The sequence below is a fragment of the Tenebrio molitor genome, chromosome 8 (genome assembly GCF_963966145.1).
Source record: "Tenebrio molitor chromosome 8, icTenMoli1.1, whole genome shotgun sequence".
NCBI classification, from domain to species: domain Eukaryota; kingdom Metazoa; phylum Arthropoda; class Insecta; order Coleoptera; family Tenebrionidae; genus Tenebrio; species Tenebrio molitor.
The window spans coordinates 9,276,328-9,292,318 of record NC_091053.1 but is presented as its reverse complement, the minus strand read 5'-3'; the positions used below and the strand labels follow the sequence as shown (position 1 = coordinate 9,292,318).

The 15,991-nt window shown below is 34.7% G+C and overlaps 2 long non-coding RNA genes across 2 annotated transcripts in view; one reads left to right on the top strand and one right to left on the bottom strand.

The window, feature by feature from the left end:
• LOC138137253 (uncharacterized) overlaps positions 1-15,991 on the top strand; it is a 44,765-nt gene that overhangs the window by 2,615 nt on the left and 26,159 nt on the right. The gene's annotated exons all lie outside the window — the stretch shown is intronic.
• Positions 14,258-14,634, bottom strand: LOC138137254 (uncharacterized). The gene is made up of 2 exons (XR_011161665.1): positions 14,508-14,634; positions 14,258-14,455 (listed from the first exon to the last, which is right to left on the bottom strand). It is a non-coding gene; the product is annotated as an uncharacterized lncRNA (long non-coding RNA).

Here is a 15,991-nt window from a genome sequence, read left to right as displayed (position 1 = left end):
AGTAATAGTGCAGTGCTTATCAACATAATTACCGGCGTCTCGCCTCCACATTTTGACTTTTTTGTGTTTTATGTTCTGTGTCAATGTTATTATTATTGAATATGTATTTTCTACTCTTTTTGATGGATTTTAGATGGAACCAAAAAAGATAGTGATTTAATTACCGTCGTTTGGGTCTCGACCATATTTACTCCAAAACACAGAGATGAAACTTGAATTGAAACGTTCATGTACAGTTGGTTACAAAAAAAAAACGGGAAACGAAAATTTTCCTAATGTAAATTTGGTTTTAGCCACTTGTCAATTAATTGTCTACTTGACAATACCTATCAAATTTTTTAAAATGTTATTGAATTTTGACGTTAATTCTAACCTATCTCTCGTAAGAAGGTTTAACACTATGAAAAAATTGTAAAAATGTGTCAATTTTATTTTGACAGTTTTTGCAACCAACTGTATTTACACTTGTATTAAAAAAAATCGGGTACACCATTTAAATCAAGTAAGCAATTTTGATAAGTTTTTTTGTCTTTGACAAAAGTTATAATCACGGCCTCCTAGATTCATAAGAGTCTCTTATGAATCTAGGAGGCCGTGGTTATAATATAAGACAGGTTATGTCTAACTTTTTAGATAATTTTATTTGAATATTCCATTAATATTTGGTCGTGGCGCCGTTTGCATTTATAACCGCATTTAGTTTACATGGCATAGACTGCACTAAATTCCTATTTTTCTTGTTCACAATCTTTTGGTATTGGCATTTTTAAATAACTTAAGTGTCACAGTATGATGTTAATAAACGCCAGGGCAACAAAATTATACAGGGAAATAATAGGTGTACGCGTTTTTTTTTTAATACAACAGTACAATTGCGGACACGGAATTTTGGCCGTCACTTCCACGTCAATTAAAAAAAATGGATATAGTCTATGCTTTATTGTCATTATGATTGACTTTTGGAATTGGCATCCAAAAATTTGTACCTAACTGTCATACAGCTTGCCCATTGTAGCTTGAGCTGTTAGGGATGCGCAAAGTAAATAAAGAGGTCCTGGAAGCAGCAAAGAAATGCGACAAAATTAGAGTTAATTAAAGTTATAGACCCTTGCGCACCCATCTTTCACAGCTCAAGTTACATTGGGGAAGCAGTACTTCATTCAAATAGTTGCGAACATGCTACCAATACCTTATTTCAATAAAGTAAAGATAATATCCCTGTTCCAAGATTGGACGAAATGAGGAAGCGCGCTTTCTTGTAAATCAGTCAGCCTGACAGTGTCGAACAAAAATTTTTTTTTTAATTGAAACAGGTACACTTCTATTCAAAAAAAAAAAAATCGTACACGTATTAAGGGGTACTGTAAATTTTAAAAATGGGACAATTAATTTAATCGTTTCCAAGAAAACGTACTGACATTTTGTATGTTATTTGTTCAAAACATTTTCGGAATTCTGATTGGGATGAATGTAAAAACCCATGCAAAATTTTAAAAAGGGTTTGTATAGGTATCTTCACAATACCTGAATTTTCCTACCACACCTAATGCCCCCTTTAATCTCAATTTCGCAGAACAACATTGTAGTGGCAACAAAGGTAGAGCGTATAAAACTTAAATATTTAATTTCTAATTCATAACTTACTTACCTTTTTTAAAAATTGTTAGAAAATAAAACGACGGCTACTCAATCAGTAGATTCGAGAAAAGTATAAAAATGGCAGATAAAAATTAAAAAAAAAAACGTAAGTCTCGATTTTGTGAAAGTGGTAACTGAAAATCTGTAGGTAGGTAACAAAAAACTTATACAGTAGTACCTCGTTAATCCGGACTAATTAAAACCGGACGCATCCGGATTACTAAAAAATCCGGATTATTGGATAATTCGAGTAAATACACAAGAATCGGTTATTTAGAACGTAAAATAATGTTTATTATTAAAGTAGGAATACCAACAAGTAAAACTATTGAATACATAATTATGAATGATAATATAGGTATGTAATTTAAAAGAAATTTGTAATTTTTGTTTGATACAATCTATCATTTTTCATGAAAAATGCCTTCTCGTGAAGCCTCTGCAAAACCGTTACTTCTGAAGGCGGTACATCATTTTCTTTCGCCCACTCTAAGGCAACATTTAAAGCCTTCACTGCTTCTTCGTTCTTAATCTTTCTTCTAACTGGTTCTTGTTCATCGTCGTCGGAATCGTGTTGGTTATTCTCTTCTAAAGGGAGTATATTTTCATCGCCGCAAATCCAGGACTGTACTTCAACTTCTGTCAACACTTCTCCTCCAGTCTGTTTTAACATAGAAGAAACTAAATGGATATCCTGTCTTGCAGAAATGATCTGTGATTTTAAAACGCTTAGAGGTAAATGGTCTTCGTTTTCATATTCGTCGTGATCAGTGACTTCAGAATTCAATATTTTTTTCCATGATTTGGATATCGTAACTGGGGAAATACTTTGCCATGCATGGGAAAGCCAAAAGACAGCATCTCTTAAAGTTAGGGACTTTATGCACTTAGAAATGTCATCTTCATCGGATGATAAAATATGACTCAACAAACTTTTTCGATACGCTAGTTTGGTTAACTGAATAATGTTTTGGTCGAGAGGTTGAATGGTGGCAGTTGTGTTTGGGGGAAGAAACATAATTGTGAATTCTCCCGTCTCTGTATCAATGTTTTCTTCTCCTGGACAATGACATGTGGCGTTATCCATTAGTAGCAATGCCTTTTCATCCAAACTTTGAGTTTTCAGGAAGCTTCTTACTTGTTTGACAAAGTTTTGGAGCCACTCACGAAAGATATCTGACGTCATCCAAGCATTTTTTGATGATTTGTAATCGACCGGTAAATCCACATTTTTAAATGCTCTAGGATGTTTCGATTTTCCTATCACTAGAGGTTTTATTTTATGTGAACCATCACTATTTGTACACAACAAAAAGGTAACCCTTTCTTTGGCAACTTTTCTACCAGGCGCTGTCTTTTCATGAGAATCTACCAGCGTTTTGTCGGGAAGCATTTTCCAGAAGAGTGCAGATTCATCACAATTGTAGATCTGCGCAGGAACGACACCTAGTGCCAATATTTTCTCTTTGAATTTTGACAGAAAAGGAGAAACAGCAGGTTCATTACTTGACAACTTTTCTCCACAAACTCGAAGTCTTCTCAAACCATGTCTAGATTTAAATTTTGACAACCATCCTCTACTTGCTACGAAGTTGTCCCTGCCATAAACTTCTGCATACATTTTTTTCGCCATGGCAGCGAGAATGACAAAAGAAACGGGAATATGTCTGGACCTTTGTGTGCGAAACCAATTATATAATCGTTTTTCCATTTCCGGGTATTCCGCCTGCCTTAATGTTTTCCTAGTACGGATTTGTTGGTAACAATTGCCAACAAACTTTTCTATTTTCGATTTATTTTTCTTAATGTCGGAAATTGTCGACGTCCCAACATTATATTTTGCTGCGAGACTCGCACCACTCACACCAAACTCTAGTTTCTTCCAAATTTCATGTTTTTCTTTTATGTTTAAAGTTACGTGCTTTCGCTTTGGTGCCATATTGCATACTGCCTGTTGCAGACAGGTTAAAACAAGTAAATTCCGTTTATTCTAAATGAAGTGTAACAATCCGGATTACTGAAACTGGTCATATCCGGACTACAAGGTACACAATGGCAAAAATAGGAGGTCCGATTTACTGGATCATCCGGACTATTGGATGTTCGGATTAACGAGGTATTACTGTACTCCTATTTTACAAATCAAAGCACATTTACAAGAGAAATAAAGCAGATGTCATTAAATAATAATAACGGGTGACTATTAAAATTTTCACTTAGGGTTGGCTATGGATCATTCTTTGTTTTCCGTTGCACCTTAGACACTGGCAAGTTTGACATTTCAAAACTATGTTTCAATTGTACTGACTGCCATTTGTCGTTTGTTCTTGCGTGTGTCTGAAGTAACAGAAAAAATAAAAACTCGTTTAAAGCCAACTCCAAGTGAAAATTTTAATAGTCACCCGTTATAATAAGCAAAACAGTGTCCCTTAAAACATCTGAATACGGCCACAGGTAAATTGCGCACAGCAGTCAGGGATTAAGCAGGTATATTCCAAAGTGACCTTTTACGCCGGTAAATTGCACACAAATCCTCTTGCGTTGGTTCGACAGGGTTGAGGATTTAAATTCAGGTAGGTATAGGGTAAACAGTACAGTGATTGGCACCTTAAGAACTAGACCAACTTTTATTTATATTTAACTGCTGTATTATAATGTTGAACAGATCTGCGATGTGACCATGGCATTCAAAATTGTTATAGATTCAATATCTAGTAGGTGATTTTCCGAAATTTCACTATTAATTCAGTAAACAATCCTTGGGAGTATAAAGTTGTCTAAATTTCAGTTATTGGCACTAGACTGATAGTAATTGTCCCCCCTAGGCGGACAGTGATTGGCACGAATTATTTCTGTTTCAAAAAGTGTATGTACTTTGTAGACGTAGGTGGTAAGCAGAACAGGTAAAGGCTAGCTGGCAAGTAAGTAAATAATAATCTTTTTATAATATATCTTTTTTTAAAAATTTAAAAATTCTGGATTTAGATAACACATTGGTAGTTGAAATTCAAAAAGGTATATTATTATACTCATGTCACATCGTGAGGAAGTTCCTTAACATTGACACAGAACATAATACACAACAAAGTCAAAATGCGGAGGCAAGACGCCGGTAATTATGTTGATAAGCACTGCACTATTACTTGATAGTAATATCCGTAATAGTGTATGTACTCCGGCAAAATTGCCGTGCCGCCGGGTGGAGGTGGGATAGTAAGGTATCTTTAATTAGATAGTGTCATAAAAATGTATTTTGTAATTATAAATATACCTAAATATTTATTTTTTACATTTACAGGTTTTACATGTAAACGTTTCGTCAACTGAAATGTCAAAAAGGCGATGATTTTTAATGCAAGATTCATGATAAGTTCGATTACAAATCGAACATTTAAATCCATGACAGGAAACATTTATACTACGAACACAAATATAACATATTCCCCGTTTGATTAAATTTCCTCGAACGTCGTACTGTTTGCCTTCGTCATTTTCTTTTTCATTTTCTTCAAATAGAGTTTTTTTTGCAGCCTCAATGGCTTCATTTAATTGGATTTTCGATATTATATCTAGATCCTCATTAGCATCCGCGTTAAAATCAGGGTCAACAGCTTTATTTATTTGAATGTTTGATATTACGTTAATTTTTTGAAGGCATTTTTTCGAATCTGCTTTTCGGTATCCTTCTTATCATTTGTAACTTTCTCCGTCTTGTCAGATGTCCCAACTTTTTTCACCAACAAATCACTATTAGACTTTCTATTGCTTTTGTTTTTATTGTTTTTTGTTTGTTCCTTGAATTTCTTTTTGTTCAACTTTTCTAACTCATTTTCTTCTTTCTTCTGTATTCGTTTGCGTTTTCTCTCTTCCTTTTCTTTTTCTGTATTATTTTTTTTCTCTTTTTTCTGCCTGCAAATTTTTCCACTGTTCAGATGTTAGTACAAAAGGCATTCTCTCTGAATTTCTGTTGCCTTTCCTGATGGGACTCTCTGGCCATACTAAATAATCTTTAAATGACGAAGCATTACTTATGTTTCCTAGTGCTTCATTTGACAAATCATTTGTGAGAACTGCTGATTCTGTCACTAAAGAGAATGTAGGCGATTATTCTTTCTTTAAAGGCCTACTAATTCGTGACTCATCTAATTCATTTGCTTTATTAAATAAATCTTCAGTCGCGAATTCATTTTCTGAAATAAATACACAAATATCTAAATCAAGGAAAAATTGTAACTATAAAAGCAAACTCACCTGTAACAACAGGAGGTCCTGATAATTTTTCCTTTAGGGGCGAACACATTTGTGAGCCACCTTGAAAGATTATTGGCATTTCTTCAAAGTTGAATCCTTCGTCGGTAATATTATTTGTGTCACATTCATCTAATTCTGTGGTAACTATATCAACTGCATCTGAGTTGTTTTCATCAGTTGCTAAACCGTATTTATTTAACAATTTTTGCAATACCCAAAATTCCTTTGATTCCGCTTTAGTTGCTGGATCGGCCGTTTTTAGTTTGCGAATTAAATTATCACCCACTAGTTCTTTAAATCTTGAATAAGATATTGCAGTAGCCTCATTTTTTTTTGGGATTGGGTCTGTATTTATTTTCCCCAGACATTTTGAATAATCTATGGCATTAGGATTTCATGGATACAAACCAGTAGTTATAAAACCGTTTTGAATAATTTCAGGCTTCATAAGTGTTCATTACTATTTGTAAAATAGGAGCAAAGTTCTCTTGGGTGAGGGCCTCCGAATTATGTTGCCTTCTCCAATCTAATACACCCTTCTTCCAATAAGACTTAAGAGGTTTAAATGTGGATACGTCTGCCGGTTGTAAAATTCGTGTGGAGTTTCCATAAAGGCAAACTAGAATAATATTCAGCTGGGAGCAGAGATCACTGAGCTGATACGACGTGTGTGTACTGTGGCCATCCACAAATAGGATAACTGGGAATTTTGTACCTTTTTTAACAAGGAAGGGATGAAAAACGTTAGCTATGTACTCAAAAAAGAGTTCAGTTTTCATCCACTCATTAGAGCTCATGCCTATGCCCCACGAATCTGGTACTGAAGCAGGCAAACGTTTGTATGGATAAATAATAAATGGCGGCGTTACTTCTCCTGCAGCACATAACGTAAATAAGACAGTTAAATTGGATTTTGCTGGAGCATTATCGATCTCGTACACATTCCTAGCACCTTTAGGGGCTAAGACAGTCTTGTTTTTTGGACATAACATAAAGCATGTCTCGTCTGCGTTAAAAACTCTGTCGGGACATTCTAGAATCTCGAAATAATTGTCTTCTTTCAAGTACGTTTCAATATCCAGAAACCATTTTCGAATATTTGCTTCACTAACCTTCGAACTGGCAGCAGTCACGGCTTCAGGTACTCTTTCACACAATGCAGGATGTCTCTTCAAAAATGCTTTGTACCACCCATCACCCGGCATATTATCTTTGAAAGGGTTGTCCCTTGGTTTCTCATCTAGAAATGATTTGACGCTGACTTGCAAGTCTTCCTTTCTTCGCGGAAAACCTTTTCGATGACTCTGAAGAACCCAATCAACTATAATTTGTTCTTCTTCCTTTGAAAGAATCGGACTCGGTCCAAATGTTGTTTTGGTGAATTTTTGACTCAATCGAAATTGCAGTGTTGAACGTGGTATTCCATATTTCTTTGAAGCCGCTTTTTTTGATACACCATTATTTAATATGTCTTCTAAAGCCTTTGATATTGCTTCTTGGTTATATTTTCTCTTATATCTTGAGCCCTCAATTACTTTCGGCATGACGATCACCTATACAATATTTCACGAATGCAGTAATTGGCACCCAACTAAACAGTTATTGTCAGTGGTGCCAAACACTGTCTATGACGGATGTTGACACGAAAATTCAACAAATTTAGCAAGATAACTTAAATTGTATTTTATTGAGATGATTTTTATCAAAAAATATTTTATAGTCAATAATATAGATATTGGCACCTATGTGCCAATATCTAAAAAGTGGTCGTTTTTTCATACAGTGATTGGCATTACTCAAAATATCGATAAAATATAGAATAAACTGTCAACTGAGCTCACATTGTCATTTATAAATGTCTAAATTATTGTTACTCACCAGTAATAACCTCTTGAGTCTGATAACGCACAAGAACAACGCATCCAACAATGGCGCAGAACCTTACAAATTTCGTTAAAGGCCCATACACAATGGCGTTAACGTTACGGCGATGTTAAAACGTTAATGTTAACGTTAGATCTAGAAATTCAAAATTACATGTATTTCATTGTGGACCGTTCACAATGACGTTATGATGAAAATTAATGTTGCATGATATTGTTAGCGTTAACGTTAGTTCTAGAAATGTTCTAGATTCTTAACGTTACATTCTAACATTAGCCAACGGAAATAATTTATAAAAAGTACTGAAATACATGTAATTAGATCTAATGTTAACATTAACGTTTTAACATCGACGTAACGTTAACGCCATTGTAAAAGGGCTGTAAAACTGAACGTTAGCACGGCAGAACTTAAACACGTGTCACACATTCAACCAGTGCGAACGCTATGGTGGATGAAAAACGTCACAACTAACAACATAAATTTATCATAGATGTCGCTACATAATGGAACTTTGAAAAAAATTAAACCCTCACCTATTTTCTTATTAAATTCACTTTTCTTGCATGAGTGCCAATAACTGTAGGAGTGCCAACGACTATGCTGTTTACCCTATGTATATAAAGAAATATTTAGGCCTGTCATCACATTTAATCACCTGCACGTCAAGTATCGTAAATCACTCAAGGGGATTGTCTTCCACTAATTTAATGAGGAACATTTTAAAGTCAGGCTTAAATATTTCTGCATGCAAAACACCAGGAATTAAAGATTATTAAAGAATAATACATCTCATTTATTTTTGCAAAACATTAAGTGGTTACAATTGTTTACAATTTACAAATTAAAGTAGCGAACTGCTAGGTAAATTATACCCTGCTACCGATTTTACATATGTTAACAAACTAATTGATTTGTCTTGGAATAAACCTATTTGTTCCTCAAGGTAGCTTTTCTTTTTCTGCATTGTAGAAGACACCTGTTTGTTCTTCCGATTTGCGGAATTTATTTTTATGTATGTGTTTGTTTGAAAACTAATCAAAATTTCAACAAACTGAAAAATATTAGGATGTGCTGTGGAAAAGTTGGAGTTAAAATGCGAATGAAACGATTCGCACGCATTTGTTGTGCGAGCCGTGCATGGAGACATTTTTGCCCATATTCCGGGAGGGAATTTAGAATTCTCGTCGATATAAGTAAAATGTTCTAACAGCAAAATTTTTAGGCTTCATAGACATAAGCTCGAAACAAAACACTTCACCGACGTCTTCTGGTGCTACGTACGGTAAACCAAACAGATATTTCAACCATTTCCCTATTGGTGAAACTGAATTTTTGTATTCACCAGATAAACCTAACTCAAGTATTTTACGATACCAAGCTTGCTTTAAGTGAAACAAACACCCTTCAATTTCACATTCCGGAAAGACTGTTCTTATAGCCAAATGTATGGCTTTCTCAAAATCTGCAACAACTTTTTTTGGTTTTAAAACAAAATCGAATTTTAAACACTCATTAATCAAAAGGGACAAAAATGTTGTGTATGTTGCTGTCTTTTTCGATGGTAACAAAGCAAATACTAAAGGAACATACTGCCCATTTTTGTAACCGTGTACAGTAAATAACTGGTAAAAATATTTTGGACAATAATCAAATGTTCCATCAACATAAATTGTATCTACAGGACATAAAAGCTTTAAGTTCGCAAAACACGAAAAGATCAATATTTCATTTTTGCGATCATTGAGAATCAAAAATTCTTCCTCGTGAATCGTTTTCACGGACATGGAATCCAACGCTTCTTGAACATCCTTCAAATTTTTTGGTAATGGTGGAAGCTTTGCTCGACGGGCGTTATAAATATTTTTCCGAATATATTCGATATCTGTTAAAGTCAAATGTTGTAAAACATTGGAATCATCTGTAAGAAAAAAAGGCAAAAGCGATTAGTATGTTCATATTACCTAGTAATTAAATGAAAATGAAGGAACTTTTTAGTAAACAAACTTTTTACCTTTTATTTCCCTATGAATGAGTTTGGTTGGTCTAACAGATATATCCTCTTCAGCCTTCCTTTTAACACTGTTGCTTATCTTTTGCCGATATATATCAGATGGATCATGATTATGATTGAGATTGCTCTCAATGATGTCATTTCGGCTCGTTATATAGAAGTTTGCTTTGCAATTTTTGTTACTACAACGCCAATACGTTTTTCCCGACGAGAGTGTTCTACCTTTTCTAAACTTTGCACCGTCTATAACCATTAGGGTTTTACCCCGTTCACTCAACATTGTTTCCATGTTATAAATTGAAACAGCCACTTCTCACTTGCACTGGAATCTATTAACTGGCTATTTCTCAAATTTAAGGTAATTAGTGGATTCGAGGGGTGCTACCTGTACTTGTACTCTGGAGGGGGTCGATAATCCCTCCGCCCCAAGTACCTGGTATACTTTTCTCGATTTTTGACCGCTGTGCGCAATTTACCGTTGCCGCTGAATACCTTTCTATAATACCCAATAGTGTTGCTTCCGTTCTATCGGGAACTTCTACCAGGAAGCATTTTCCGGAGTTCCTTTCAATGCCCCCGAAAACCCTGTGTCCTTCCCTCCATTGCCCTGTTGTATTTCCTGTGAAAAATTTTTGATTCATCTATTTCCACAGTGAGGGACATGCCATTCTGATCTAAATCCCCAATCTCCATCGGGTGATCCATTAAATGCTGTTCGCATATTTCACGGCAAAAAGAAGCCCAGTCTACCATAGTATGGTTATAATTCCCTGTCCTATTTCTGCTTCATGTGCAATGATATTTTGTGAAAAATCCATTACCCAGCAGTAAATCAGAATAATAATAATTAGTCGCAGTGACAAATGACTATGCGAAAAAAAATAATTTTTTCGAACACTGGCTGATGCTTTGCACAGCCGACATTGCCACCGCCATTTATCAGTTGTCATTTCTTTTAATAAACGACATTTGAATGTGACATGTTGGGCAAAGCGAAGAATTTCTGATAAGTCGACGCTTTGCCAACCATTGAAGAATTGTTAATTCACCGTTAAAATGCAAATTGTAAAGATTCCAATTTTCATTGGGAATTACTACCGCATTTAAAATAAATTAGGGTTCAACAATTTGAACCGAAGCGGCTGGACCGCGAATTGCCATGTTATTATACTTGATATTAAATAAAGTAGGCAAAGATCACTAACAGGAACAGCTCAATACTATATCGTACTCGTACATGTAGAACTAACCGAACTACCTAACTAACTGATTTGACAAGAGAACTGACAACAATGACATTTTCGCTGTACAGCTGACGTTTTACGCGTGCGCACATTTGCCAACGTAAAATGCAAGATTACCGATCTATATTTTTATTTAACGGCCTGTTTGTTAAAGTGAACTTTAAAATAAAGTCCACTTTAAGTAAGCACTAAAGTGAAATGCATTTCATAAAACGATAGCAGCATTTTTTAACTAAAGTAACCTTTATCGATTCCGACAACCGTCGAGCATTATGTTGGTATGCCTGAATCTTCCGTTGTTACTGTATCCACTTCTACGCGTCTTTGTTTCGTGTTAACCACGTGAGAAAGTAAGGTTCTGTTTTGTGTTATTGTGTGGTTATTGTTGGCCACATTGTCGGTTTTGCGGGTTTTTGCGTTTTTCTATTTATATTTTTCAATAATTATGGCTAGTGAACCAAAAGCCAAGAGAATGCGCTCTAATAATTATAGAAAAGAGGAAGAATTGTTATTGCTAGAAGAAATTAGCAAATTTTGATTTGATGTAACAAAGCCATCCAGTTGCTTTTGTACCTAATCCGAAATCTGTCAAAGAAATCGAGATCATCATAGTGTTCAAAGTAATTTTTCCTTTGTCTGTAGACTTTCGTTCTTCTGACAAACAAAAATTCTTCATCTTCTGATGATGATGAACTTGATGAATTGTTCATTACGTCCATACTTTTTATACTAATCACAAATTTTAACACTGCAGACTGCACATCCAAGACGGCGAACTGTCATGTTTGCTCCACAGTGTGCTTACTTAAAGTTCCTTTAAATTATTTAAAGGCACTACAATGTCACTTTAAGTTAAAGGTACGTTAACGCGCCATTAAAATAAAGCCTACGATTATGAAACTGTTTCTTATACATAAAGGGACTTTAAAAATTTAAAGACACTTTAATTTTATTATGAAATTGGCCCTAAGGCCCGTATTTATAGTCAGGTCTTAAGCAATTGCTTCATCAAGACGATCTTATTTGAATGCTTAAGATGACATTTCATATTCATAGTCGTCAAACAAGACGGTCTTATTTTCAAATGAATAAGATCATCTTGACGAAGCAAATCTTATTTGAAGATAGACTTATTTCAGATTCACAGTCCGTTCTTATTTGAAATAAGACGCGTCTCAAGACACATCATATTCATAGTCAAATAAGCATTCTTATATGCGATCTTATTTGGCAAATAAGACGATCTCGATCAAGTCAAGTCTGATGTGGACTTGAGACGTTCTTATTCAAGAATTTGTCAGGAAAATCTTTAACTGTCACTAGTAATTATGGCTGACATATATTACCCGCTCTTATTAAACTCTCCGGAAGATAGCGAAGAAGACGATGCAGAAGTCCGTGTACATCATATTCCGAAGCGCTACATTAGAGATGCTTTAAATCCACTCGAATTTTACCGAGACGTTGAATTCAAACGAAGGTACCGATTTAGCAAGGATGCTGTATTACACGGAATATTACCTTTGATACAAAATGCTCTGGCAAAAAACAACAACCGGGGATTACCAGTACAGCCAGTTATGCAATTGTTGCTTTGCTTAAGATTTTTCGCCACAGCCAGTTTTCAGGTTAATGTTTTCTAATTGTTGTAATATTTTTACAAAGTACTATTTTCTGCAGACTGTTGTTGGTGATCTTATGAGTCTGTCGCAACCAACTGTGTCTCGAGTTGTCTTTCGAGTCTCTACTCTGCTTGCTAGCCTCATGCATGAACATGTTAGGATGCCTAGGAGTAACGAGGCAGTAGCAGAGAACAGACGATTATTCCGTGCCCTAGGGGTTAGGGGAAGACAAGTAGTTGGTCTTCCAGGCATTGACGGGGCCATTGACTGTACGCACGTCAGATTAACCAATACTGTCTTCCAAAGACATGCCGAGGTATATAGAAACAGGAAGGGTTATTTTTCTTTCAATGTTCAAGCTGTGGTGGGACCCCGGATGGAGTTTATGGATATCGTTCCTGAATGGGCTGGAAGTGAGCATGATAGCAGAATTTTTAGAAATTCAAGAATATTTATAAGATACAATACTGGGGTTTTAACGGGAACGCTTGTGGGTGATAGCGGGTATCCATGTTTGCCATTTCTTTTAACACCGGTCTTAAATCCTCGCAATCCTTCAGAAGAACAATATAATGTAGTTCAAAGAAGAACTAGACAAATAGTAGAAAGGGCATTTGGCATCTGGAAACGAAGATTTCCTTGTTTATCACGAGGTCTTGGAAACAAATTAGTATGTACCACGGCAATAATTGTAGCGTGTACTGTTTTGCATAACTTATCAATAGTAATTGACCACGATCTTCCTGAAGATGAAATGCAACAGGTTGAGGAGGAAGTTCCGGTAGATCCACCTCGGTGGCAACCGGCAGAAGGCTTAGCTATGCGCCGAGCTCTTATAGAACGTTTGTTCAATGATAATAATTAGAGTTGGTGTGTATTTTTGTCTGTTTATATTTCTGTGGCGGTCGTGAAAAAGTAGGTAAGTCAAATAATTTCAAAAATGAGTTAACGATGTTTACACCTTAATAATAAATCATGGAGTTAAATAATTCAGATTTTCACAGTTTAAAATTTACTTATATTGAAAGGAAGTACAGGTAGAAAGAAGTTTCTATTTAATTACAGGATTTTAGGAATGATGTGGAATTTTGAATCATTGCCCTGAAAAATTGACATTTTCGACTTACCTACTTTTTCACGACCGCCACAGATTTAATTTATTCCATTAAAATAAATTAACAATAACAAGTAAAATTACAAATTTTAAAAACTGAAAATATCTAAGTCACCAAAGAAAATAAAAACTACCTATTCAAAAATATAAATTTACAAAGTAATTTAATTTAAGCTATAAATTCGGTTCAGTAAATTTTTTTAACATTAGTTCTGCCAATGTAGCTTTTGCTTCAGCTTCTCTGATTTCTATTTGTTGCAATTTAACCAAATGTTGTTTTTTCAAATCCCAAATTTCCATCTCCTTTTCGTACCGAAATTTTGCCAACTTTTTTTCTTCATCTATTCTTAGGTCAATCTTTTTTTTTTCGTGCTGCGTCAGTTCTTCTAGTCTCCTTTTTTTAAGACAGTTATCTGTCGATGATGAATTCTTTTTCTTTTCTGTAAATTTATTAAATTTAGTTAGTTATTATTGTAGTTGTTAAACATACGTATTTTTGTAACATGCATTTCTTCATCCGTATTTTGTTCTGGTTCTTCATTATTTTTCGTCACTTTTTCTCCGTCCTTATCCGTTTTATCCGTCAGTCTATAAATTTCTTCCTCTATATGTTCACTTGCCTCTATGTAATTCAATATAAGTATCTTTAATAGAAATAATATTTAAAAGAAAAATTTACTGAAAATACCTAGAAGTTCAGATTCCGACATATTAGACGAAAACAATGTAGGTGCCGTTACCATTAAATCGGGCGCAATTGCTGCAATATCGGGATCAAGTTGTGCAGGTGGTGATGCAGGACCGCCTCCAGTCATTAAACGACTTTGCCGCTCTTTGGTCATAGCTTCCCTTTGGGTATGTTTCAAATTTGACCACAGCTTTTTCAACTGCATTACTGTCCTCTACAAATGTTTATAAAAAATCGAAAGTGGTACCTAAGTAATTATATTTAATTTACATTTTCCAACACATCACGGCTGTTGTTGTACTCTTCAGCAATATCTTTCCAAGCCTCTTCTTTTTGATGCAACGTAACACCATCGCTCTTTTTATTTTCAACAATTTCGAATCGTTTCAGTATTTCTAAAAATATTTTTTTTTCCATGGAGGTATAATGGCGAGTACCTTTGCTGCCACAGTGAGAAAACATTTTACAATGATATAATAATGACACCACCAAACACCACTTTTTGCACAAAATTATAACAACTTATTTTGTGTATCTGTAGATACCGGTATAATAATTTTATTAGAAGAAATATTATTGGTTCAAATTACGATCTTGCCCGAAATATAAATAAGATGATCTTATTTGCCGTCTTATTCAAGACGGTCTTATTTGATATAAGATGAACTTGAACAAGATCGTCTTGGTGAAGATGATCTTATTTTATGACTATGAATGTGCGGTCCGAATAAGATCATCTCAAGCAATAAGATCGTCTTGACCAAGAAGGTCTCAAGCAAATGCTTGAGATCTGACTATGAATACGGGCCTAAGTCTTGCAAAAGGGTTAGAGGCGAGTTGTCTCCGGTGCTTCAGGTAAAGGCATTAGGATTACGACTAGGTACACTAATTGCACTTGGATGCATTGAAATAGCTGATAGATAATTTTTAAGGAGGAACAAACAAATAAAAATTCTAGATAACACGCTGTATATTCAAAGTTATAATTATAATAAAAAAAAAACAACTTCAAGAATACAAATATACATATAAAAATGTAGGTACTCCAAATATTTATAAGTAATATTTATTTGTTCATTATAACGGAAATAATAGGACATCTTTTTCACAAAATCAAAGAAACTATAACTTCCATTAGGTACTATTTTTATGTTTATTAATTTTTGTTTGATATATTCGGAAGTGTCTTTTTGAAAATTAATGAGGATATCGATTATCTATAAATACTTAGAAAAATATTTGTTAGCGAAACAAAGAAACTTGCATTGAATTTGGAAATAATACTTAATAAATATCTTCACCTAGAAATACGAAGATTATCACCGCATAGGGTTAATTTAAGTGGGAGACAATTCGCCTCTTGTTGGGAGACAACTCACCTCTTGGAAAAACCACCTGTGCCGTTCTGGGAGACAATTCGCCTCCTCCGGGCGGATGAGGGTTTAATGTTTGATTTATTGTTAAAAAAAAAACCAAAATTTTGATTTTGTTGAATTGTAATTATCTAATTATACAGGGTGATTTACGAGGAATAAT